This window comes from Plecotus auritus (assembly GCF_963455305.1).
Source record: "Plecotus auritus genome assembly, chromosome: 1".
NCBI classification, from domain to species: Eukaryota; Metazoa; Chordata; class Mammalia; order Chiroptera; family Vespertilionidae; genus Plecotus; species Plecotus auritus.
Genome location: NC_137770.1, coordinates 105,849,130 through 105,877,071, shown reverse-complemented (window position 1 = coordinate 105,877,071; position 27,942 = coordinate 105,849,130). Strand labels below are relative to the sequence as shown.

General features: G+C 42.4%; 1 long non-coding RNA gene across 1 annotated transcript in view; it reads right to left on the bottom strand.

The window, feature by feature from the left end:
* LOC308253427 overlaps window positions 1-27,942 on the bottom strand; it is a 94,296-nt gene that overhangs the window by 29,462 nt on the left and 36,892 nt on the right. Inside the window, exon 2 of the long non-coding RNA XR_013961131.1 lies at window positions 9,805-9,899. This is a non-coding gene — a long non-coding RNA (uncharacterized lncRNA). The remainder of the gene's footprint in view (window positions 1-9,804; window positions 9,900-27,942) is intronic.

Genomic DNA, 27,942 nt, shown 5'->3' with positions numbered 1-27,942 from the left:
TACTTTAGGAAGCTTATGGTGAACATGCTCCATCTCAAGATACTTGTGAATGCTGGTTTAAATGCTTTAAAAGTGATGATTTTGATGTGAAAGACAAAGAACATCCAGGTCAACCGAAAAAGTTTAAAGACCAACAATTACAAGCATTATTGGATGAAGATGCTTGTCAAATTCAAAAACAAATTGCAGAAAGATTAAACGTTGCTCAGCAAACAATTTCCGATCGTTTACAAGCAATGGGAAAGATTTTAAAGGAAGGAAAATGGGTGCCACATCAACTGAACAAAAGACAAATGGAAAACCAAAAAGTCATTAGTAAAATGTTGCTTCAACGGTGCGAAAGAAAGTCCTTTTTTGCATCGAATTGTGACTGGCGATGAAAAGTGGATTTATTTTGTGAATCCCAAATGCACAAAATCATGGGTTGATCCAGGTCAACCATCAACATCGACTCCAAGGTCATATCGCTTCAGAAAGAAGACAATGCTCTGTATTTGGTGGTATCAGGAAGGTGTGGGGTATTATGAGCTTCTGAAACCAGGTGAAACCATTAATACCGATCGCTACCGACAACAAATAATCAATTTGAACCATGCTTTGTTCATGAAACCACCAGAATGTGCCAGAAGACAGGGCAAAGTAATTTTGCTTCATGATGACGCACCATCACATACTTCAAAACCAGTTAAAGACATGTTAAAAGATCTTGCCTGGGAAGCATTAACCCACCCGCTGTATTTACCAGACCTTGCTCCTTCAGAATACCACTAGTTCCAATCAATGGCACATGCACTTTCTGAGCAGCACTTCAAACCATACGAAGAAGTGGAAAATTGGGTCTCTGAGTGGTTTGCCTCAAAACAAGAAAAGTTTTATTGGGACAGTATCCACAAATTACCTGAAAGATGGGGGAAATGTGTAGCTAGAGATGGACATTACTTTGAATAAAGCACTTTTGATGTTTCTCTTGAAATTATCCTGTTTTCTTTGATTACAAAATCTGCATTATTAACCGATACACCTAGTAATGATGGTAAAGGTGCTCAACAGTTCATATAGTAACTATGAGAACAGAAATAAAAAATGACATAGCGTAAATAAAGAACATATTAGAAGGAATACACAGCAGATTAGGGGAGGCTTATATCGAATCACTGAATTAGAAGACAGGGCTGAAAAATATCAGAGAACCAAAAAGAAAACAACAAGGATAAAACAGGAGGACAGCTTAAGGGAGCTGTGGGACAACATGAAACATAACAATATTAGAATAGCAAGTGTACTGGAAGAGGCAGAAAGGGAGAAAAGGATAGAGAATGTGTCTGAAGAAATAATGACAGAAAACCCCTAACCTGTAAAAGAAAAAGTCACACAAGTTCAGAAGGCACAGAGAACCCCAAATAAGAAGAACCCAAAGGGGCCCATACCCAAACACATCATAAATAAAATGCCAAAAATTAAAGACAAAGAGAGAATACTAGAGGCAGTAAGAGAAAAGCAAACTGTTACTTACAAAGGAGCTCCCATAAGGCTGACATCTGATTTCTCATCAGAACTCTACAGGCCAGAAGGGAATGGCATGAAGTATTCAAGGTAATGGAAAGCAAGGATCTGAAACCAAGATTACTATATCCAGGAAGGCTATCATTGAAAATACCTGGTCAAAAAAAAAAAGGCTAAAGGAGTATATTACCGCCAAGAAAGCATTACAAGAAATGCTAAAGGGACTGCTATAATAATAAGAAGAAATAGAGAAAGAAACCTAGGCATAAAGAATTAAATTGGCAACAAAATAAGTACATATCAATAATAATCTTAAATATAAATGGATTAATGTTCCCATCAAAAGACACAGAGTAGCTGAATGGACACAAAAACATGACCTAACCATATACTGTCTATAAGAGACCCACCTCAGAACAAAAGAAACACACAGGATGAGAGTGAAGGGATGGAAAAAAATTTTCCATACAAATGCAAAAGAAAAAAAAGCTGGAATAGCAATATTATATCCAACAAAATAGACTTCCAAATGAAGGCCATCACAAGAGACAACAAAGGTCACTACATAATACTCAAGGGATTAATACAACATGAGGATATAACCCTGGTAAACATATATGCACCCAAAATAGGAACACCTAAATATATTTTAAAAAAACTTCTATAGGACTTTAAGAGAGAGATCAATGATGAGACAGTCATAGTAGGGGACTTTACTAGTAACATCCTGCTGACTTCACTGGATAGATCTTGCAGACAAAAAATTAACATGGAAACAGGGACTCTAAAGGACACAATGGATCAGATGGGTTTAATTAGCATCTATAGAACATTTCACCCCAAAGCTGCAGAGAACATACATTCTTCTCAAGTGCACATGGATCATTCACAAAGACAGACCACATGTAGGACACAAAACAAGTCCCTACAAGTTCAAGAAGATTGAAATCATATCAAGCATCTTCAGAGATCACAGTGGAATGAAATTAGAAATCAATTACAGTAAAAATACCCAAAAAACATTCAACATGATGTGGAGGCTAAACATCATGTTACTAAACAATGAATGAGTTACCAAGGAGATCAAGAAAGAAATAAAAACCTTCTTGGAAACTAACAAAAATGAACACACAACAACCCCAAATCTTTGGGACATAGCAAAATCAGTCCTGAGAGGGAAGTTCATAGCACTACAGGCCTACCTCAAAAAACAAAAAAAAAATTAACAACAAATTATTTAACACCAAAACTTAAAAAACTTAAAAGAAAACTCAGAGTAAGTAGAAGGAAGGAAATAATAAACATTAGAGCAGAAATAAATAACATAGAGACAAAAAAAAATCAATGAAACCAAGAACTGGTTCTTTGAAAGGATAAAGAAGATGGATGAACCTTTAGCCAGATCCATCAAGAAACAAAGAGAGAGGACCCAAATAAATAAAATCAGAAACAAAAGAGGTTGAATAAAAACTGACACCACAGAAATATAAAGGATTATAAGAAAATACTATGAACAACTATATGCCAACATGCTGGACAATGTGGATGAAATGGACGAATTCCTAGAAAAATACAATCTCAAAAACTGAATCAGGAAGAATCAGAAAACCTGAATAGGCCAATAACAACTGATGAAATAGAAGCAATAATCAAAACAGTCCCACCAAACAAAAGCCCTGGTCTAGATGGCTTCATAGGGGAGTTTTACCAAGCATACAAAGAACTATCACCTATACTCCTCAAACTATTCAAAGAAATCTAAGAGGAATGAACACTTCCAAACTCTTTTTATGAGGCCAGCATTATCCTAATTCCAAAACCAGATAAAGACAAAAAAAGAGAATTATAGGCCAATATGCCTGATGAACATAGATGCTAAAATCCTCAACAAAATATTAGCAAATTGGATCCAGCAATATATTAAAAAGATCATACACCATGACCAATGGGATTCATTCCAAGGATGTAAGGCTGGTACAATATCCGCAAATCAATAAACGTGATATATCACATAAACAAATTGAAAGACAAAAATCACATGATCATTTCAATAGATGCAGAAGAGAAAAAAAATTCAACAAAATCCAAAACCCATTTTTGATAAAACTCTCAGCAAAGTGGGAATAGAGGGAGTATTTCTCAACATAATAAAGGCCATATATGACAAACCTACAAGAAATATCATACTCAATGGGCAAAACCTAAAACCATTTCCCCTAACAATAAGAACAACACAGGGATGTCCGCTTTCACCACTCTTATTCAACGTAGAACTGCAATCAGACAAGAAGAAATAAAAGGCATTCAAATTGGAAAAGAGGAAGTAAAACACTCATTATTTGTAGATGACATAATATTGGATCTAGAAAACCCTAAGGACTCCACCAAAAAAACTATTAGATTTAATTAATTAATTTGGCAATGTAGTAGGGTACAAAATCAATACCCAAAAATAGATGTTTTTTTTATAAACCAATAATGAATTCTCAGAAACTAAACAATCCCACTTACCATTGCAACAAAAAAATTAAGATACTTAGGAATAAAGTTAAACAAGGGGGCAAAAGACTTGTACTCTGAAAACTACAGGACATTGTAAAAAGAGATAGAAGAAGATATAAACCAGTGGAAGAGACCGTGTTCATGGATTGGTAGAATCACCATCATTAAAATGGCCATACTACACAGTCATTAGGGAGGTGAGGGCATGTGCTGGGGAGTGAGGGTTGCTGGGGAGAGGCCAATGGTGGGTGGGGGATGAGGAGACATACTAGTATGTAATACAATATGTAATACTTTAAACAATAAAGAATAAAAAAAATGTTCATACTACCAAAGGCAATCTACAGATGCAATGCAATCCCTATTAAAATATCAACAGCAGATTTCACAGACCTTGAACAAATACTCCAAAAACTTATATGAAATAAAAAAAGATCTCGAATGGCTGCAGCAATCTTGAGAAACAAAAACAATACCAGATTTCAACTTATACTACAAAGCCACCATAATCAAAACAACCTGATATTGACACAAGACCTGGCATATAGTTCAATGGAACAGAACAGAGACCCCAGAAATCGTCCCAAGCCATTACGCTCAATTAATATTTGACAAAGGAGGCAAGAACATACAATGGAGTCAAGAAAGTCTCTTCAATAAATGGTGTTGGCAAAATTGGACAGATATATGCGAAAAAATGAAACTAGACTATCAACTTACACTATACACAAAAATAAACTCAAAATGCATAAAAGACTTAAATGTGAGCCGAGAAACCATAAAAATCCTAGAAGAAACCATAGGCAGCAAAATCTCAGATATTTCTTGTAGCAATATGTTTACGGATACATCTCCTACGGCAAAGGAAACTAAGGAAATAAACAAATAGGACTACATCAAAATAAAAGCTTCTTCACAGCAAAAGAAAGAAACCATTAACAAAGCAAAAAAAGAGCCCACTGTATAGGAGAACATATTTGGCAATGATTCATAAAGGATTAATATCCAAAATATATACAGAACTCATACACTTACAAAAGGAAGACAAACAATCCAATTAAAAAATGGGCAAAGGACCTAAATAGACCCTTTTCTAAAATGGACATACAGAAGGCCAAGAGACATATGAAAAAATGCTCAGTCACTGATCATCAGAGACATGCAAATTAAAATGACAATGAGGAATAACCTCAGAGCTGCAGAATGGCTACCATCAGCAAATCAAAAAATGACAAGTGCTCGCTAGGATGTGGAGAAAAGGGAACCCTGGTACACTGCTGATAGAAATGCAGACTGGTGCAGCCATATGGAAAACAGTATGGAGTTCCCTCAAAAAATTAAAAATGGAACTCCCATTTGACCCAGTGATCCCACTTCTAGGAATATATCCTAAGAAAACAGAAACACCAATCAGAAAGGATATATGCACCATGTTCATAGCAGCACAATTCACCATAGCTAAGATTTGGAAACAGCCTAAATGCCCATCAGCATAAAAAAGAAGGAATTCTTACCATTTGCAGCAGCATGGATGTAACTAGAGAGCATTTTGCTAAGTGAAATAAGCCAGTCAGTGAAAGAAAAATACCACATGATCTCACTCATTTATGGATAATAAAGAACATTATAACCTGATGAACAAAAAGATAGAAGATGCAGAGAAGCATCAAACAGACTGTGAAATTACAGTGGGAAGGCTGGGGAGGGGTTTTTCTTGGGGAGGGGGAGGTAAGAGATCAACCGAAGGACTTGTATGCATGCAGATAAGCATAACCAATGGATGCAAGACATTGGGGGAGTGGGGGCAGGCGGTGAGGGCATGTGCCGGGGGGTTGGGGAGGCCAGGGGAAGGTCAATGGGGAAAAAAAGGAGACATATGTACTACTATTTGTAATACTTTAAACAATAAAAAAAAGAAAAAAGAAAGAATGTATACACTGCTATGTTCATAGCACAATTTACAATAGTTAATATCTGGAAACAGTCTAAGTGCTCATCAGTAGATGAGTGGATAAATAAACTGTGGTACATTTATACCATGGAATACTATGCATCAGTAAAAAAGAAGAATCTCTTATGCTTTGAGACAGCATGGAGAGTATCATGCACAGTGAAATAAGTCAGTCAGAGAAAGACAAGTATCACATGCTCTCACCCATATGTGGAATCTAAGTAACAAAATAAACTAATGAATGGAGTGGATCCAGAGAAATGGAAGCCTGGAAGCAGAATCTCGGAGGGATGGCGTGGGAGGATGAGTGGATGGGTGGGAGGTAATCAACCAAAGACCTTGTATGCCTACATGCATAAAGCATGGACATAGACAAGGGTGGTGAAGGCCTGGGGCAGGGGGCGAGGCGGGGGTCGGCTGGAGGGGATCAATGGAGGAAAAAAGGCAGACATATGTAGTACTTTCAACAATAAAGAATTATTTTTTAAAAAAAGCCTGGAAGGATTTGGACAAACACAAAATATCTTTTCCTCTTTAAAAGATAAATTGACTACTTAAGGCAAATTTAACAACAATGAAGTGTGGGTTTTACAACTTAAATAAATGTAACAAGTATGACAATAGCACAAAGGACAGGAGGAGGGGAAAATGGAGGTCTATTACCAAAGGCCCTTATAACACTTGATATTATACATTAAGTGGTAAAATATTATTTGAAGGCAGACTGTGATAAGTTAAAGATGCTTACTGTAAACCCTAAGGAAGCTAGGAAAAAAATAAATAAGGACAGTTTGTACGCTAATATAGGAGGTAAAATAAATATTATAAAATACTTAATCCAAAAAAATGGCAGAAAAAAGGAGGATAAATAAAAATACAATAGTTTGGGGAAGGACAAACTTTTCTTCTACTCTGGAGGCCTTTGAATTAAACTGAAACTAACAGATTAAGGGGATGGGGGGTTTCAATGTATATGGACTGCACAAAAGAATTGGCTCTCTATACAGCTAAAGAGCCCTAGCTGGTTTGGCTCAGCAGATAGAACGCATTGGCCCATGGACTAAAGGGTCCCAGGTTCAATTCCAGTCAAGGGCACATGCCTGGGTTGTGGGCTCAATATCCAGTAGAGGGCATGCAGGAGGCATTCAATGATTCTCTCTCATCACTGATGTTTTCTATCTCTCTCTTTCCCTCTCCCTTCCTCTCTGAAATCAATCTATACTAATAAAAGGGTAATATGCTAATTAGACTGGGTCTTCCTGACATCTTCCAGACATCCAACTTCCTTCCAGACAGTTAGGGGGCGACAAGGCCAGAAGGGGAGCAATTATGGGGCAGCCAGGCTGGCAGAAGGGCAGTTAGGGGGTGGCCAGGCCAGAAGGGGAGGGCAGTTAGGGGAGATCAGGCAGGCAGGCAGATGAGCAGTTAGGAGCCAGCGGTCCCAGATTGTGAGAGGGATGTCAGACTGCCAGTTTAGGCCCCATACTGTTAGGGATTGGGACTAAACCGGTAGTCGGACATCCCCTGAGGGGTCCCGGATTGGAGAGGGTGCAGGCCAGACTGAAGGACCCCCATCCTCCTATGCACAAATTTCGGGCACGGGGCCTCTAGTAAAAATACATTAAAAAATAAACAGCTAAAGATAGGACTTATATACCTAATTTAATATTAGAGAGAGAGGTGAAAAGCTTCTATGAAAAGAACAAATGGGTTTCTAGGGGAATAAACAGGAGATAAGAAAGCTTTTCATACTAAAATAATAAAATAAAATAAAATAATAAAATAAAATAAAATAAAATAAAATAAATAAAATAAAATAAAATAAAATAAAATAAAATAAAATAAAATGGAACGAAACCAATGACATAAAGTAAGGACAAAGTGACGCGGCATTTAGAAGGAAGGGGTAGGAAATAATTCCTGCTGGAATAAGGGCAGTTTCATGAGGAATGGGAGCATAAAAACTTGATTAAAACTCAAATATGCCTTTATAGGCTCAAGTGTATATTACCTCCATAGATGGTCATGGCGGACATTTAGATATTTTCAAAAATGGTTAGCACATGGCGCTTTTTTCATGTTTAATGTTGATGCTCTTTGCTGTCCCCAAGGAACCGTCAATGGGAGGCTTGGCCTAAGGAGACACTAGGGAAGAAGGTTTTCTAGGTCTGTTTAATCCCAAAGGAATTCTACAGTTTCTCATGTTTAATGTTGATGCTCTTTGCTGTCCCCAAGGGTGGCAAAGTGGGTGGGGTTCAAAGACCAAGCTAAGATCCTAACAGCCAGGTGTGTAATCAACTCATGGTAACCTCCCTACCAACCTAGCAAACCACAGACACACTTCAGACAGTTGCCCTGAAGCACCCTCTGAGCAGCTCATCACCACAGAAGTGTTTCCACAAAAAATTCTCTCTCAGGACAGCCCTCCAAGGTCATGAGGTCTAAGAGGGAGCCATTCAGGAAATATGCTTCAGAATGAGAGTATCAGGAAAGTCACCCCAAAAGCATGACAGACGCACCAAGTGCAATAATCTAGTTTAATTCTTTGCTTAATTTTTTAAATGTGTGTGTGTGGGTTGGGTGGCGGGAAGGAACTGTTTGCTTCCTTTGGACCATCAATTGAGAAACTGTAGAATTCCTTTGGGATTAAACAGACCTAGAAAACCTTCTTCCCAATTCAGCCAGGCTCTCCTTCAGCAATATCCTGGTCAGACAGGTGTCCAGTTTCTACACAAACATCTCTATCTAGGGAGAGCTACCTCCAGGAAAAGTAACGTGAACATTAGAGAGATTTCAAAAATTCTCCTGATACTTCTTTATAACCTCAACCCACTGACCCTGGGACCAACATGATTAGAAAGTATATCAGTATGCCCTGGCTAGTGTGGTTCAGTTGGATGGAGCATTGTCCAAAAGATGGCAATTCGATTCCTGGTCAAGGGCACATACCCAGATTGAGGGTTCAACCCCTGCTCAGGGCACGTGCAGGAGACAACTGATTGATGTTTCTCTCTCACATCAGTGTTTCTGTCTCTCTCTGAAATCAATTTTTTCAAAAAAAGTATACTAGTATGAATTTAAATATGATTTCTTTTTTAACTAAATCCAGCCATTAAGCAGAACACTTAGAGGGGAAAATAAATTGCTACTTTGAGAACTGGTGAGCAGGAACTGTGGTTGTCCCTAAGAAAAAAATATTGTGAATAGATTTTAGAAAGATGATCTTTTGAAAAACAGTTTCTGAGACCTAAGCTCCTGGCTGAGAGTTCTGGGAAATAGGAGAACCGAGGGCATCTAGAAAAAAAAAAAATCTGACCTGGAGAGGATAACCAGCTTAGGATTAGCTGGCTGGGACAGGAGCTACTCCTGGAGCCCAGCCAAAGAAATAACCGCTGTTGTAACGTGAGGCCATCAGTTGTCACAGGGCTTAAATGAGCTGGGACTGGGGAAAATGGGAAAGCAGCTGGTTATTAGGTTTTACCAAATTTGTGTGTCATTAAAATGAGTCCCTACACTGTAGTGGTCTTTCTGTAACTTATGCCTGAACTCTCGCATTTTCTCTCTAAATGTGGGATGTCACACAGAACAGGCATGGGGGATGTCCCTGGGGATGTGATCTAAGAAAAGGAGTAAACTGCCTCGCTAGGTTACACTGTAATCCTCAGGTATACCCACCTGCAAACGCTTATTTAAGAAAGACATGCTAGGTTTTGTTTTTTAAAAATCATAACTAAATCAGAATACTAGTTATTTTTCGGTGAGAAAAAAATATTCGAAGTCATGGTTTTTGTTTGTAGTTAGCCTCTACGACAATATTGCAAACAAATTCTGAAATCATCAACAATTACCTTTATTCTAGTACTCGAACCTCAAAAAGAAGTCACCATCACTTCACGGACTTCTCTAATTTTAGAAAACAACCAGTCTTCAATGTAGCTAGAATCTGAAAAAAAAAAAAAAAAAAAGATTAAGGAATTGTAGGATGTAACTTCCAAAGCTGAGAAACATACACATACGTGACACAGAACAAATTAGTTGTGCTTAAGTAAACCTCTGAAAATACTGAACTTCTCCTAGTTTATCAGCATGCTTCAGTCCCATGTGAACCAGCACAGTGAAATTTAAAATGGACATATAATTTTTATAATTCTCTAGTTTTTTTCTAGTTGACAATTTGAATCATAACTAAAATTGCCTTTAGTGAATCTACCTTAACCTGACTTAACTTGAAACATTTGCATTAGCTGCTTTAAATAACCAGGTTACCCCAATTTCATCAAAGCTTAGTTCCCTTTCTTGCCCAATAACCACCACGGTGTTGTGACAAGTTATGTGAAATAAGCATTGCAAACAGTTCACCCACATGTGCAGAGGAAGTGACCACATGCACAGACCAAAGTCGATACTACAAGTAGGAAGGGAAAAGTGTGCAGTATGCTTCTTTTATCTTTTTCTTTTTACATTTTTAGGCATTTTTTACATTATAGTGCACATTTAATATTATTTTGTATTAGTTTCAAGTTTCCCTTATCTTTTTATTTAAATCTTTTTCACATTTATTTTTTTATTTCAGAGACAAAGAGAGAGGGGAGAGAGAGATAGAAACATCAATGATGAGAGAGAATCATTGATCAGCTGCTTCCTGCATGTCCCACACTGGGGATCTAGCCCGAAATCCTGGCATGTGCCCTTGACCGGAATCGAACCCAGGACCCTTCAGTCCACAGGCTGATGCTCTATCCACTGAGCCAAACCAGCTAGGGCCAAGTTTCCTTTATCTTGATAAGAGGTAACAGATCCAGTTATAATGGATGAACAAATTATTCCCCAAGGGTTCATTGAAAATGTCCAAGATCTGGAGTTAAAATGAAAAGTGCTGTAATTTTTAATAATGTATGATTAACTCATTTAGTCTATGGCTACTTTGCTGCCCTGATGGCCTCCTCTCTAGCTTTGTTCTCTGGACCAGACAGAGTGTACCTTCAGGAGTCACCAGTCACCAACCTTCCCAGGTGATTGGATATTAGGTATGATGTTCAGGGGCAACCAGGTACCTGAAGATGTCATCCAGAATCTGGTTTTCTGAGTTGTTCTCTGCTTCCTTTGTTATTAAACACCAGACTCCCCAGGATTTTCCCTGCATAGCAGCAGCGAAACACAATTTGTTTTCCTTGTTCCTCCCCCTGCTTCACTCAGCCAGAAGCTTTGCCTGAGTTTGTTTCTTCCTGTCTGCAGCAGCAGCAAACGGCACTGAAGTACGGAAATGCACCCAGGACTGTGCTGCATGTGAGATGAATTTTTGAAATAACTGTCTGCTACAGAGATGTCTACAGTAACATGGCCCCCTAAAGCTCTAACATACAGAGATGCTCAGTTGCCAGAATACATTGGGCAAGACATATTTAAATATATTAAAACATATGTACTCAATAAACTATCAAGCAGCCATTAAAACAGATAAATGTGAAAAAGAAAAAAATAGGAAAACACTTATAAGAGGTAACACCATTGAAAAGACTAGAATTTAAGTTTGTTTGAAAGTGCTGATTACAACTTTACCAAAAGTATGATTACATATGGAAGTAGCTACTGAAATTATAACGTACAGTATACATACTAGAAGCCCAGCACGCAAAATCACGCGGCCCCGCCCACCCACACTGTCTCGCCCTGCCGTACTCGCAGCCCTGCCCACCTGTGCCAGTCTTTGGTCGTTGCAGCGTTAGGACCACAGACCTTTTATAATAGAGACTAGAGGCCTGGTGCACAAATTCGTTCATGGGTGGGGTCTTGCCAGCCCACCCCGATCTGGGCCGATCGGGGATAGGGCTGGATGGGGGAGGGGCTCCAGGTGTTTGGCCAGCCAGCCCCGCCCCTGATCGGGGTGGGGGGGTGGTAAGGGGGGGCTGGACAGGGGGAGGGGTCACGGGCTGTTGGCCAGCCGGGCCCATCCCCTGGTTGAACTCCAGGTCAAACTCCCAGTCGCAAGGACAATTTGCATATTAACCTTTTATTATATAGGACTAGAGGCCTGGTGCATGAAATTCATGCATTGGGGGGTCCCCTCAGCCCAGCCTGTACCCTCTCCAATCCGGGACCCCTCGGGGGATGTCCGGCTGCCGGTTTAGGCCTGATCCCTGGGATCGGCCAGCCGGACATCCCTCTCACAGTCCAGGACCACTGGCTCCTAACTGCTCACCTGCCTGCCTGCCTAATCGCACCTAACTGCCCCCCCTGCTGGCCTGGTCACCCCCAACTCCCTCCCCATGGCAGGCATAGTCACCCCCAACTGCCCCCCCAGCCTGGTTGCCCCCAAAGGCCCCCCTGCTGGCCTGGTCGCCCCTTAGTGCCCCCCCAACAGCCTGGTTGCCCTTTATTGCATCCCCTGCCAGTGTGGTCACCCCCAACTGCCCCCCCGGCCTGGTTGCCTCCAACTGCCCCCCTGCTGCCCTGGTCGCCCCTTAGTGCCCCCCTACCAGCCTGGTCGCCTTTTATTGCACCCCCTGCCAGCATAGTTGCCCCCAACTGCCCCCCTGCCGGCCTGGTCGCCCCTTAGTGCCCCCTCCCACTAGCCGGGTCACATTTTACTGCACCCCTCTGCTGGTATGGTTGTCCCCAACTGCCCCCCCCCCCCCCGCCAACCTGGTCACCCCTCACTGCCCCACCCTGCAGGTCTGGTCGCCCCCAACTGTCCCCCCTGCAGGCCTGGTAGCCCCATGCAGCCTGCTGCTCAGTCGTTTGGTCACCCCTCACTAACCCCCTGCCGGCCTAGTTGCCCCACACAGCCTGCTGCTTGGTCGTTTAGTTGCCCCTCACTAAACCCCCTGCCAGCCTAGTCACCCCACGCAGCCTGCTGCTCAGTCATTTGGTCGTCCTTCACTAACCACCCCCTGCCAGCCTGGTCACCCCACACAGCCTGTTCGGTCATCTGTTCAGTTGTTTCGGATGCGATGGTCGCTTAGCCTTTTATATATATAGATTATATACTAGTGCCCCAGTGCCCAGATTCACGCACATTGAAAGGAAATTAATTAGAAGGTGGCCAGTGGGGCAGGACTGGGCAAGATGGGCTGGACATGCCCTGGAGCCAACCTCCCGCGGTCCCTCCCCACTGCCACAGCTCGAAGGGCGTTGCAGAGTGAGCAGGGGTCCCTCCGGCAGGTGGGGTCCCTTGGCCTGGCCTGCAGGGATCAGGCTGAAACCAGCTCTCCAACATCCCCTGAGGGGTCCCAGATTGTGAGAGGGCAGTTCTTGGGTGACACACCCCAGAATCAGGCTCCCTCCTCTCTGGTTCTGGGGTGCATCACCTGAGAACCGCCACTGCCAAGTCACTGCAGTTCAGCAGCTGTTACGCTGAGGGTCTGCCCCCTGGTGGTCAGTGCATGTCATAGCTACCGATAGGAGCGTCTGCCCCCTGGTGGTCATTGCATATCATAGCTACCAGTCAACGGTTGGACGGTTGTTTAGCCTTTTATATATATAGATATAACTAGAAAAAGGAGTGGGTTGATGACTATTAAATTCCAGGATTCTATGAAAATAGCGATAAAGCTCTTAAAATATCCAATCACAGAATGTTGTGACTAGAACAGCCGTGGGCAAACTATGGCCCACGGGCCGGATCCGGCCTGTTCGGCTGTTCTATCCGGCCCGCGGAGCAGAAAGAGTGGAGGGTTCTCTTGCTCTCCCCTCTGCTCCTTTACTTTGAATTTATATTAGTTCACACAAACACTCCATCCATGCTTTTGTTCTGGCCCTCCGGTCCAGTTTAAGAACCCATTGTGGCCCTCGAGTCAAAAAGTTTGCCCACCCCTGGACTAGAAGGTTCTTTAACTCAACCTTTCGTTTACAGACTAGTGAAATCATACCAAAAGAAATGAAGTGACTTGTCCTGATCGTACAATGCCTCACTAGCAGAACTGAGACAGGCCTAGGGATTTCCATAGTCATGATCTGTCCTCTTTTCTACAGAGCATACTGCAATGAATTCATGCAAATAAAACAGGGTGTCCTCATTATTTGAGAAGTCTTTATCCAAATCCCTGCATAGATAGGAGCTTTTCCAAGGAAGCATGCCTTTAAGACCTTAAAATACTTCCTAGCAAACAACCATTTCATGACTTAAATTTTTAAGTCTAAATTTTGTCCTTGTTCACCATCAGCATCTATACTTGATCCTGTCTGTTTGCATTGCACCGATGTCCACTGCAAGGTAAAGTTGCAAATATTCCCCACAAATACAGAATCTTATGAGGTTAATCAAAATGACATTAGGGAACGTGCCCAGAAACAGAATGAAGCAATGGCAAATGGGGAGTGAGCAGTTTGATGGGGAAACAATAATTTAAGAGAAAAAATTCAAGTTGGTGTCAAGATAAGGATTTCAATACAGAAGGAGTTTAATATTCAAGAATCTGAAAGGCTCAAAGAAAAATGAGTAAGACCTCAACTATTTTTGTAAAACTGACCATCATGAAGATGTGATGTAAATGTCAAATGTGAATCATATAATACCACAATGTCAGCAAAAATATTGCTGTGTGAGATTTTACTGCCTATGTTTTCTTCTAGAATTTTTGTGGTTTTGAGACTTACATTTAAGTCTTATATCTAGTTTGAATTTATTCTTGTGTATGGTATAAAGTGGTGGTCTAGTTTCATTTTATTTCATGTGCCTGTCCAATTTTCCCAACACCATTTATTGTAGACACTGTATTTATTCTGTTGTATGCTCTTGCCTCATTTGTCAAATATTAATTGACCATAAAGGAATGGGTTGATTTCTGGGCTCTCTGTTGTGTTCCACTGGTCTATATTCCTGATCTTTTACCAGTACCAAGCTGTTTTGATTACAATGGCCTTCTAATATAGTTTGATATCCAGTATTGTGATACCTCCAACTTTGTTCTTCTTTCTCAAGATTGCTATAGCTATTTGGGGTCTTTTTGGGTTCCGTATAAATTTTTGAAATATTTATTATAGTTCTCTGAAAAATGCCATTGGTATTTTAATAGGAATTGTGTTGAATTTATAGATTACTTTAGACAGTATGAACATTTTAATGATATTAATTCTTCTATCCCCGAACATGATATATGCTTCCATTTATTTGTATCTTCCTTAATTTCTTTTCTCAATGTCATATGGTTCTCCAAGTACAGGTCTTTTATCTCCTGAGTTAAATTTATCCCTGGCTACCTAATATTTTTGTTGTTGTTGCATTAATAAGTGGGATTGTTTTGTTAATTTCTCTTCTAGATAGTTCATTTCTGGTATGTTAAAAATGATATCTGGGTGTTGATTTTGTATCCTGCCACTTTACTGAATTCATTTATCAGATCTAGTAGTTTTTTGGTAGAGTCTTTAGAGTTTTCTATATATAATAATAAAAGGGTAATATGCTAATTAGACTGGATGTCTTCCAGACGTCATTCCAGATGTCCTTCTAGATGAAGACGGGGACGGAGGGAAGCCAGCCGGTCCCATGTACCTGCGAACGGCCCGAGGGAAGCAGGCTGGGTCCTGGGTGCCTGCGGGCAGCCAGGGGAGGGAAGCAGCCCAGGTCCTGGAGAGAAGCTGGTGCCGGCAGCTGGGAGAAGGAAGGCCCACTCTTGCACGAATTTTCATGCATCAGGCCTCTAGTATACAATATCAAGGGAAACTCAGGAAAAGATAAACAAATGGGACTACACCAAGTTAAAAAGCTTATGCGTAGCAAAAGAAACCATCAACAACATGAAAAGAGAACCCACTGTTTGGGAGAACATATTCATCAATGATACATCAGATAGGGGGTTAATTTCCAAAATATATAAAGAATTTCTATAACTCAACACCAGGAAGACAATCCAATTAAAAAATGGGCAAAGGATCTGAATAGGCACTTATCCACAGAGGACATACAGATGGCCTATATGAAAAAAAGCTTAAAGTCACTAATTATCAGAGAGAAATACCTCACACCTATCAGAATGGCTACTATCAGTACATCACAAACAACTAGTGCTGGCGAGGATGTGGAGAAAAGGGAACCCTTGTGTACTGTTGATGGGAATGCAGACTAATGCAGCCACTGTGGAAAACAGTATGGAGATTCCACAAAAAATTAAAACTGGAACTGCCATTTGACTCTGCTATCCCACTTCTGGGAACATATCCTAAGAATATCAAAACACCAATTAGAAAGAATATATGCACTCCTATGTTTATAGTAGCATTATTTATAATAGCCAAGATCTGGAAACAGCCCAAGTGCCCATCAGTAGATGAGTGGTTAAAAAAGCTATGGTACATTTATACAATGGAATACTATGTGACTGGGGAAAAAAAGGAACTTTTACCCTTTACTATAGCATGGATGTATATTATGCTTAGTGAAATAAGCCAGTCAGAAAAAGACAAATGCCATATAATCTCACTAATATGAGTAATCTAATGAACAAAATAAACTGATGAACAAAATGGAACTGGAAGTATGGATACAGACTGCCCGGTGCCTGAGGGGAGAAGGTTGGGGATGACTGGATAAGGAAGATGAAGGGGTTAGCTAAAGAACTTATATGCATACCCCATGGACATGAACAAATTTGGTGAAGGTCAAGGGAGGGGGATGAAAGGTGGAGGTGGGCAAAGGGTGGGGAAAAGGGGAAACCTGAAATTATGTCAACATTAAAAATTCTTAATTAAAAAAAAAGGAGTGCAAATTCCCAGTTATAAAAATAGTCATGGGGCTATAAAGTACAGAATAGGAAATCCTATATAATAAAAGCCTAGGTGGTGTCATGCCCTTGCACATCATCACAAGATGGCTGCCACAAGATGGCCGCGCGCACAGCAGAGGCAGGGCCCGGTGGCCGCTCCATGCAGTGAGGCCTGGGGGTCCTGCGGGTCTGTGCAGTGTGGAGGAGGCGGGTCCTGGCGGAGGAGGCGGGTTGCGGCAGAAGAGGGCAGTTGTGGGTGATCGGGCCAGCAGGGGAGGGCAGTTGGGAGTGATCAGTCCGGCAGGGGAGGGCAGTTGTGGGTGATCAGGCCAGCAGGGGAGGGCAGTTGGGGGTGATCAGTCCGGCAGGGGAGGGCAGTTGTGGGTGATCAGGCCAGCAGGGGGGGGCAGTGGGGGCCATCAGGCAGGGAGGGAGGGGAGTTGTGGGCAATCAGGCCAGCAGGGGAGGACAGTTGGGGGTGATCAGGCTGGCAGGGGAGGGCAGTTGGGGGTGATCAGGCTGGCTGGGGAGGGCAGTTGGGGGCAATCAGGCCAGCAGGGGAGGGCAGTTGTGGGAGATCAGGCTGGCAGGCAGAAGCAGTTAGGGGCAATCAGGCAGTCAGGCCGGCAAGCAGTTAGGAGACAGCAGTCCTGGATTGTGAGAGGGATGTCTGACTGCCAGTTTAGGCCCGATTTGGCCTAAACCAGCAGTTGGACATCCCCAGAGGGATCCCAGATTGGAGAGGGTACAGGCCTGCTTGAGGGACACCCTCCCCCGTGAATGAATTTTGTGCACTGGGCCTCTAGTATAATTAATAATCCTATCTAATAAAAGAGTAATATGCAAATTGACCATACCTCTGCTATACCCACAAGCCACGCCCACCTGCCAATCAGGAGCGAATATGAAAATAAACCCAACCAAGATGGCTGCAGCCACAGAGAGCAGGAGGGAGGCTTGGGTTTCCCCAGCAATGGAGGAAGCCAAGCTTTCCACCTGCCCTTGCTGGTCCAGGCCTCCACTCCAGGCTACAAAGTTTCAATTTTAGAAGACAAATAAATCCAAACAGAAATGGCGGCAGCCACAGAGCTGGAGAGAGCAGGAGGCTAGGGTTGCCCCCGGCGATGGAGGAAGCCAAGCTTCTGCAGCCCTGGCCTGCTTTGGCCTCTGCTTAAGGCTACAAAGTTTCAATTATAGAAGATACATAAATCCCAACAGAAATGGCTGCTGCCACGGAGCGAGCAGAAGGCTTGGCTCCACTCAAGGCTACAAAGTTCCAATTGTAGAAGATAAATAAATCCCAGATACCAGGGCCTCTGCTTGGGTCGCCGGGGGGTGTGGCCGGCTTGCAAATCACCACAGGTCCCTCACCCAGGCAGCCCCATGCCCCAAGGAAACCCCCACCCTGATCCAGGACACCCTTTAGGACAAACCAGCTGGCCCCCACCCATGCACCAGGCCTCTATCCTATCTAATAAAAGAGTAATATGCAGATTGACCATCACTCCAACACACAAGATGGCTGCCCCCATGTGGTCAAAGATCCTGATCCCATGTGGACACAAGATGGCCATCACAAGATGGCCAGCAGGGGAGGGCAGTTGGGAGGGACCAGGACTGCAAGGGAGGAAAGTTGGGGGTGATCAAGCCTGCAGGGGAGGGCAGTTAGGGGTGACCAGGTTGGCAGAGGAGAGAAGTTGGAGGTGACTGGGCCTGCAGTGAAGGGCAGTTGGGGAGGACCCAGGCTTGCAGGGGAGAGCAATTGGGGGGTACCAGTCCTGCAGGGGAGGGCAGTTAGGGGTGACCAGGCCTGCAGGAGAGGGCAGTTAGGGGCAAACAGGCTGGCAGGGGAGCAGTTAGGCATCAATCAGGCTGGTAGGGGAGTGGTTAGGGCAGCCGTGGGCAAACTACGGCCCGCGGGCCGGATCCGGCTGTTCTATCCAGTTCTCTTGCTCTCCCCTCCGCTCCTTTACTTTGAATTTATATTAGTTCACACAAACACTCCATCCATGCTTTTGTTCCGGCCTTCCGGTCCAGTTTAAGAACCCATTGTGGCCCTCGAGTCAAAAAGTTTGCCCACCCCTGGGTTAGGGCGTGATCAGGCTGGCAGGCAGAAGTGGTTAGAGGCAATCAGGAAGGCAAACAGGCAAGCAGTTGGGAGGGATGTCCTTGGATCGGGCCTAAACGGGCAGTCGGACATCCCTCAAGGGGTCCCAGATTGGAGAGGGTGCAGACTGGGCTGAGGGACAACCCCCCCCCCCCCCCCGTGCACGAATTTCATGCACCGGGCCTCTAGTATTGTAATTATGTATGGTGCCAGATGGACACTAGACTTACCGGGTGATCACTTCTCAAGATATATAAATGTCTAATCACTATACCGTACAACTAAAATTTATTGTATGGCGAATATAATTGAAAAAAAATTTTAAACTGCTATAATTAAAAATAAATGTATTATTAATAAAATAATACATAAAGTTTTTTAAAGTATCACATGTACAATCATTACAATTTTGTACAAAAATTATTCCTCTCAAAACTATCAACATTTTATTTTTGCATTGCTCATTCTAAGAGAGTCATAATCAAAATGATCATCTAAATTTTGTTAAATATAAACTAAAATAAATATATTTTCATAATATTTTTGTGTTTTTTTGCAAGATAAAGTCCCAAAGTTTTTTTTCATTGTATTATGAAGTTTTGGTCTCCTTTAAGTGGATTCACTTTAAGTGGCCTTTTTCTGGTTCTAATTATCCTCAGCTAACAAGACATGATGTAGAATCTTTAAAATTTGTTTAAGTATAAAACAGTAATATGGACAATATTTATATCATTTCAAGCCAAGTATACATTTTAGAAGGAGGAACTTCAGATCCAGAATATGAAATACTAGGAGACGTGGTGTTTTTATTTTGCCTCTTTGTTATAAAAAATAATGCACTTATTTTATTTTATACTAAATAAAAAGAAAGATTACAAAATCATAATTGACTACATTTGTTTCAATTCTTTTAAAAAGTGTGAAACTGTAATAATGTATTTACCATCCTGAATTAAAGTTACATTTCCAGTTTTACATCCTATTTTATTTGAACAAAACCATGGAAAATTTTCATAAAGTTCTTAATAGCTGCTTATTTGCATATTGTGATTAATTCTACCATCTGCAATTATCTGTGGTTCTGCATAATTCATGGTCTGAACTTCACCTGAGAATAATGTAGTTGTCTGAGTTTTCCTTTGATCAAATATTTATTACACAAAATAGTTAATATCCAGGAATGTCTAACATTTATTTAGATAATAAAGGTATTCTAGTATCATAAAAACATAAGGCTTCATTTTAGAGGAATCAATTATTCAGTGGAACATTTTCTTCTAGAAGAATGAGGACAGTAAAAAAAAAATTTTTCCACTGAATAAAATTGCAACATTCTATAGTAGATATTTTTCCTTTACTTTCTAAATATGTACAATATTAGGAGTCTAAATAATAAATAATAAACAACTTAAAGTATGTGGTATAATAAACAACTTTTAAAGATTTACTTATTGGGGACTTTCCAGCTTCTGTGACCAAAATAATAAATAATGTATGATTCAGTTCCTTTACTAAATCCTGTCTCTAAAGTCAAGACCAAGATTATTGTCTCAATCTTGCTTGTCAAATTTGCTTATCACTCAGAAGAGTGTAAATGTGTGGCTTAGGATTAAGATGTGACTGATAGTTCCTTCCAGAAAGGACAACAAAACCCCAACTACAGTTACTGGAGGCCAAAGAACAAAGATGTAGAATACCTGCCATGCTCTACTGTAAACACTAAATTACGTCACCTCTGTGGTCTAAGAACAAGAAGCTGCTGCTCAAGGTCATCTCAAATACTTGAGACTCCTGCCACGCAAATCAGATGAGGCCTCTGCTAGGGTCCCTCCTGAATGGAATTAGAGAGCAACTGGAAATTCCAGGCCCTACTCTAGCTCACTCAGGTACGTTACTTTGGTTGTTTACAGATGTAAAAGGAGGGTTTTGTGCAGGGAAGCTTGATCAAACATAAGAAACAAGAAACCATGAATTGGGCTCCTTATTTGTGGACAACTGACTTAGAAGCAGATGTCAATCAACATTAAAACTGCCTTTGAAAGGAAATGCATTTACTGGACTATCAATAAGAGATAGTGTGATTAAGATGATAATAAACCAAACTAACTCTCCTCTGCTGTGCTCAGCAACCTTCTAGCCACCAGGGAGGCAGAGTATTCCCTCAGTATAAGCAGGGTGTTCAAGGGGGAGAAGGGGGAGGATGACAACTCAGGGTCAAATAAAGTACAGCCACTTCCAAACATGGGCAAGATTCCTCAGCTGTCAGAACCTCTTTATTCTTCTGTAAAATGGGTATAGGAACACACTCATAAGATTCTTACAGCTTTAAGCATCAAGCATGCATCACAGTGCTGACATACACAATGCTCAAGTAGTTATTCTTTTTCCTGCTACATAGAAACTAGAAAAACATTCTACCTTCTCTGAAAGTTGGGGGAAGCCATATTAGACATTTTCTCTAATTAAAACTGATCCTTTCCATCCAAAATTGTTACTAAGAATTTGTTTTTACTGCAAAAATAAAGAAAAAGTAATACTTCAGAATGCAGCCTTCTAAAATCCTTTTTTCTTAACAGTTACTCCAGAATAGGTATGATTCATATGATTTTGGTTTAATGGTCACTAACACTGACACAGTGCCAAGCACTCTAAGTGTTTTCCATGTGTTAACTGATTTAAAATTCATAACAATTCTCTGGGGTAGGAATTGTGCTCATCCTCATGTTACAAATCAGGAAACTGAGACAGAACTGTGAAGCAACATGTCCAGGTGTCAGAGCCAAGCCAGGATTCAAACCAGCTGGGGCAATTCCAGAGTCCACACATGACCTCTGTTTTGTGTATTTATTTGGGGGTGGGGTAGGGCAGGAAAGGCAGGGAGGGAAGAAGAAAAGAAAAAAAACCCATTCTAGAAGATTCTCCTCCCCGCCAACACACACATTCATAGCAACAGAGATTTCAGTTATGAAGACATCACCAAATACATTCTCATTGGCTGGTTCTTCAAATAAAAATGCTCACTCTCTCACTAAAAAGACAGTATTTTCCTAGAGCTATATGGAGAAGTGAGAGAAAAGAGAGGCCTTGGACAAGGCAGAAATGGTGTCATGCAGCAGCACAGAGAGATGAGAGGAGAGTGTCATTCCAGATCTTACTATCATCTAGAACAGCCTTGGGCAAACTACGGCCCGCAGGCCAGATCCGGCTGTTCTATCCGGTTCTCTTGCTCTCCCCTCCGCTCCTTTACTTTGAATTTATATTAGTTCACACAAACACTCCATCCATGCTTTTGTTCCGGCCCTCCGGTCCAGTTTAAGAACCCATTGTGGCCCTCGAGTCAAAAAGTTTGCCCACCCCTGATCTAGAATCAAACTGCTTTATTACTACGGGACAAACACAACACACCTGTGAATTCCAGATCTTTCTCCCTCTGTAGAAACAATCACATTCTTTCTAAATATGATGCCTTCAAAGGTGAGAAAAGCCAGAATACCAGAAGCTACTACTAAAACAAGTATGGAAATATATGTGCTTGGCCTGTGCAAATCCATTACCAACATTAATCAAATCTTCACTCATCATTAAATATAACCCCTAGTAGAGGCCTGGTGCATGAAATTCGTGCAATTAGGGGGGGTGTCCCTCAGCCCAGCCTGCACCCTCTCCAATCTGGGACCCCTCAAGGGATGTCCGACTGCCGGTTTAGGCCCAATCCTGCAGGGACATCCCTCTCACAATCCAGGACTGCTGCCTCCTATCCACTCGCCTGCATGGCTGCCTGATTGCCCCTAACCACTCTGCCTGCCAGCCTGATAGCCCCTAACCACTCCCCTGCCGGCCTGATTGACATCTAACCTCTCCTCTGCGGGCATGATTGACACCTAACTGCTCCCCTGATGGCCCGATCACCCCCAATTGCCCACCCCTGCAGGCCTGGTCCCCCCCGCAACTACCCTCCCCTGCAGGCCTGGTTGCCCCCAACTGCCCTCCCCTGCCGGCCATCTTGTGACAATGTGGGGGCAGCCATCTTGTGACGATGTGGGGGTGGCTATCTTGTGATGACATGGGGGCAGCCATCTTGTGGAAGCCATCTTGTGATGCAAGGGTGTGAGGGTCAATTTGCATATTACCTCTTTATTATATAGGAGGATTTTAAAGGCACTTTTAAGAGGTAGAGCATTTTGCCTGAAGCCACAGACTAACTGAGACAGATACTAAGGGTATATATCATGCAATTGCAATTGCAGCTTCCAGTGTCTATGATGGGCCAGAGTCCAGTGAGGTTCCTGAAAGACTACCATCTCCCACAACCCATAGAGAGACCCCTGAGAATTGTGATGGGTGACCAGTGCACCCCAGTAGGAAGATATATACCTGAATAGACAGGAATGGGAATAACAAAAATTAAAACAGTTACCACCGCGGTTATGGTTAATATAGTTATGGTTGCATCATGTTTCCCCAAATATAATTTAATGCTCTCTTAATATAACAAAAAGGGGAAAGGAAAACTAAAGAATTCAGAATTTGTGAGAAACATCAAGGAGAGAGACTGACACAATAACAAATATGAACTAAACCTCAGGGACAGAATTACAAGGAAACTGGGGGTTTGGAGTAACTGAATTTAGAAGGAAAGATGGCTAAAGAGAGAGAGGGGACTGAGAAATCTCTAGAGTCAGGCTCTTCTGCACACAACAACTCACAGTGTTTTGGGGGCAGAAAAGGGGAAACTGGAGAATCAGGGCTCCTGGGTTTAGAGAACAATTTCCGCTAGAGGTCAAGTAAAGACAGACTGGAATGGGGATGCACCAGTGCAAACCCAGGGAGGCATCAGCCACAAGCAGCGGCCAACCTAATTGTGCAGAGTGGACTGCCCTCTGCTTTAAAATACTCATTGGTAATTTCAGAGGGTGAATAACCCTGATATCTCCCATGCGAAAAGCCTCCTGCATGAAACATCTCACTCCAAAAGAGGGTGCCAATTTTGAAAGGAAATAAATCCTGTATTTAGTAATTTTAAAAAGATGATTAGGTGTAGACAATGGGAAACATATTCATACAAATAAATTGCTTGAAGTTTTCTTCAAGCTCCAGTGCAGAATCAAGATGGATGAAAAAACTGTCATAACAGGTGGACAAGGCGGTGAGGTTCTGTGCCTAATGTGGCGACACCGGTTTAAGCAAATAGGAGATAGCCCAGCTGAAAAAGCACCCTCATCAAATAACACTGGAAAACTATGTATTTTAATGTGCTCGAAAGACAGATCTGAACAACTGGTCAGTGGGCTGGATTTAACTCAGCCCTGGGTTTATCTGATAGCTGAATAAAAGAATGAATTTTTTTAACCAACTCACATTTATTTACTTACTTATGTATTTATTTATTTTTAAAGGTAATGTTTTCATTTAATTTAATTTTTTTATTGATTTCAGAGAGGAAGGGAGAGGGAGAGAGAGAATCACTGATTGGCTGCCTCCTGCACATCCCCCATGGGGATCAGGCACGAAACCAAGGCATGTGCCCCTGGCTGGAATCGAACCCGGGACCCTTCCGTCTGCAGACTGACACTCTAAAACCAGCCAGGGTACCAGAATGGATCTTAATAACTGAATAACTACAGGGCAGTCAACGTATTTCTAATGACAGCTGAGAACAAGTTGAAGCCAAACTGGCAAAGAGATTTTTTTCAGCAAGATTTGCTAAATCTTTTAGAAGGAAGTGCATTAGATGTGAAGCCAGATGGGGCCAAATACCCAGGCAAAAGTGGAAGGGGCCTGGGCTTAGGCCTCAGGGCACCTGAGGGCACCCGCAGGCCCATGTGGCTCTTGGAAAACACCAACTGCCCAATTTCTGCCGGGCTCTATGTGGCCAACCCTCCCTTCTGACAAATTTGTAAGGAACTGGAAATGATTTTGTGTGGTTTGTTTTTGTTTTTGTTTTTTTCATTTCAGAGAGAGGAAGGGACCAGGAGAGAGAGATAGAAAGGTCAATAATGAGAGAGAAACATTGACTGGCTGCCTTCTGCATGCCACCTACTGGGGATCAAGCCTGCAACCCGGGCATGTGCCCTGACCAGGAATCAAGCCATGACCTTCTGGTTCCTGGATCAATACTCAATCACTGAACCACGTTGGCCTGGCAGGAACTGGAAAGTGATTTTAAAGGCTTACTCTACACTAATGGGCTCTGGCTTACCAATTAAAGATGACACAAGGGAGGTTTCCAAACTCAGATGGAATTGCTATTTTTCTTCAAAAGGGAAAAAAAAATGACACAGGTGGAGTAAATAAATTCAACTGAAATAAAGAACGATTCAACATGCAAGCTTCTTTAGGAGATATTTTGGCAAGACAGATTGTTTACTGCATAAAACTGCTGAAATAAAAAGGTAGCTTGAAAGCTGAATGAAGACAGTGCTTGAGGGACCCCTGAGACTCTGATTTCGTTTGTTTGATGAAAACTTATGGGTAAAAAAAACATCATCAGGCATGTTCTTCACTGAGAAAGCCCACTGATAAGTATTTCCCCAAAAATGCTCTAACCCACCACATGATGCCAGAGATGCCCTTTCACAAAGATGACACATTTGCAAAATCTTTCTACCAACAGGAACCTGAAAATGTCACAAGAATAATTCTGGGCACAACCCTCCAAGTGAATCCCCTCCCATCATTTCTAAAACAGTGAAGAAATTGTACTATTTCCATTATTTATGTGAGACAATATTTGACTGCTTCCCTCCACCTTCCATCATGAGTTCATATTCCTGGCTATTTGGGTACTTAAATAAAACCAAGTTTGAGGAGCATTGTACTTTAGCCCATAACCTCAAGGCTCACCTGACTATTACCAGCAGGAAGAAGAAGAAAAGCAGTAGATACCACCACTCTTGCCATGTTTCTCTTCTCCATACCCAGCCCTGCAACAGCCCAAACATGATACATCTCATGTAGATTTTGTCTGCTCTGTACCCTTTTTTTAAGTGGGAACTCTTCCTCTCTCCCCAGCATCATGCCTCACCCAGTCCTCTATCCACAGCAATGGGCATGTGACCAAGTCGTAAGACTTGATTTAGCAACACTAGAAAAAAGAGGGTCTCTCTTCTTTCTTTTTGGGTTGAAGCTGTAAGAGCTGCCAGCAGCCATATTTCAGACCCATTCACTACAAGAGAACATGAAACCAATATGCAGAGGCACCTGAAACCTCAAGGAAGCCAGCTTCACCCTTGGATTTTCCTAGGTCCTCAGTCAACAAATGCTACAGCTATTTGGAGTTGGGGGATGGGAGATGTGTAACCCCCATCTTTCTTCAAGAAACTGAAATAGTTGCTTTTAAAAAAAAATTATATCTAACTAGAGGCCTGGTACACAAAATTCGTGCACGGGGGTGTGTGTCCCTCAGCCCAGCCTGCACCCTCTCCAATCTGTGACCCCTCGAGGGATGTCTGACTGCCGGTTTAGGCTCAGTCCTGGTAGGATCAGGCCTAAACGGGCAGTCAGGCATCCCTCTCACAATCCAGGACTGCTGGCTCCCAACTGCTCGCCTGCCTGCCTTCCTGATTGCCCCTAACCGCTTCTGCCTGCCAGCCTGATCACCCCCTAACCACTCCCCTGCCAGCCTGATTTATGCCTAACTGCTCCCCTGCCAGCCTGTTTGCCCCTAACTGCCCTCCCCTGCCAGCCTGTTTGCCCCTAACTGCCCTCCCCTGCAGGCCTGGTCCCCCACAACTGCCCTTCCCTGCAGGCCCAGTCGCCCCCAACTTCCCTCCTCTGCCAGCCTGGTCACCCCTAACTGCCCTCCCTTGCAGGCCTGATCACCCACAACTGCCCTCCCTTGCAGGCCTGGTCCCTCCCAACTATCCTCCCCTGCTGGCCATCTTGTGGCAGCCATCTTGTGTCCACATGGGGGCAGCCATCTTGTGTGTTGGAATGATGGTCAATGTGCATATTACTCTTTTATTAGATGGGATAGAGGCCTGGTGCATGGGTGGGGGCCAGCTGGTTTGCCCTGAAGGGTGTCCCAGATCAGGGTGGGGGTTCCCTTGGGGCATGGGGCGGCCTGAGTGAGGGGCCTGTGGTGGTTTGCAGGCCGGCCACGCCCCCCAGCGACCCAAGCAGAGGCCCTGGTATCTGGGATTTATTTATCTTCTATAATTGAAACTTTGTAGCCTTGAGCAGAGCCAAGCCTCCTGCTTGCTCCATGGCCACAGCCATTTTTGTTGGGATTTATTTATCTTCTATAATTGAAACTTTGTAGCCTTGAGTGGAGGCCTAGGACGGCCAGGGTGTGCGGAAAGCGTGGCTTCCTCCATTACCGGGAAAACCCAAGCCTCCTGCTCTCTCCATGGCCACAGCCATCTTGGTTGGGCTAATTTGCATACTTGCTCCTGATTGGCTGGTGGGCGTGGCTTGTGGGTGTAGCAGAGTGATGGTTAATTGGCATATTACTCTTTTATTAGATAGGATGGTTTAATTACAAGGCTTCAAGTTATCTTTTAATATATTGTGAAATTCTAATAAATTTGAAAGATCACATAAAAGACTTTTTAAAGAATTATATGATGTCAGACAGGACATGGTGGCATCTTAAAAAACAGTAAGCAAAGGTGTTTCACAAGGAACTGTCCAAGGATAAAGCCTTCTAAAGATTCCTAAAAAGAATGGAGTAGGTACTACTTTTTGGGTGTTGTTTTTATTTTCCTAAGTATGACTTTTTTTATAAACGGTCCATCAAAATAAAGAAAGCTACTGAAAGAAAAGACTTCACAGCCAACAGCACAACTAGACATCTTCTGGCAGTATTTATATGTCCTGGCAACCTTACCTAAAGCCATCCATTGAAGACCAATGTTTATCAGATGTGGTAGGACTAATCAAGAAAGTTACTCCATTTCATAAGTAAGGCAACCTTAACAGGCATCAGCTCAAATGTACTAGGGTGACACTTAAAATAAATCTCTAAATGGACAAAGCTCACAGACCTTTACCCTTCCATGATTTTCAAACACACTATCTGTGGACAATCTACTCACCTGACATGTCACCTCCTCATGCAGCTGTCTTGGGCTGCTCCTGTTCCCGATACAAACCTCCAACTTAGGATTCACCACTGATAACTTGTTTTCAGCCTGCCTGCCTCCTCTGGTGTGCCACAAACTCTAGGTGAGCAGCAATGG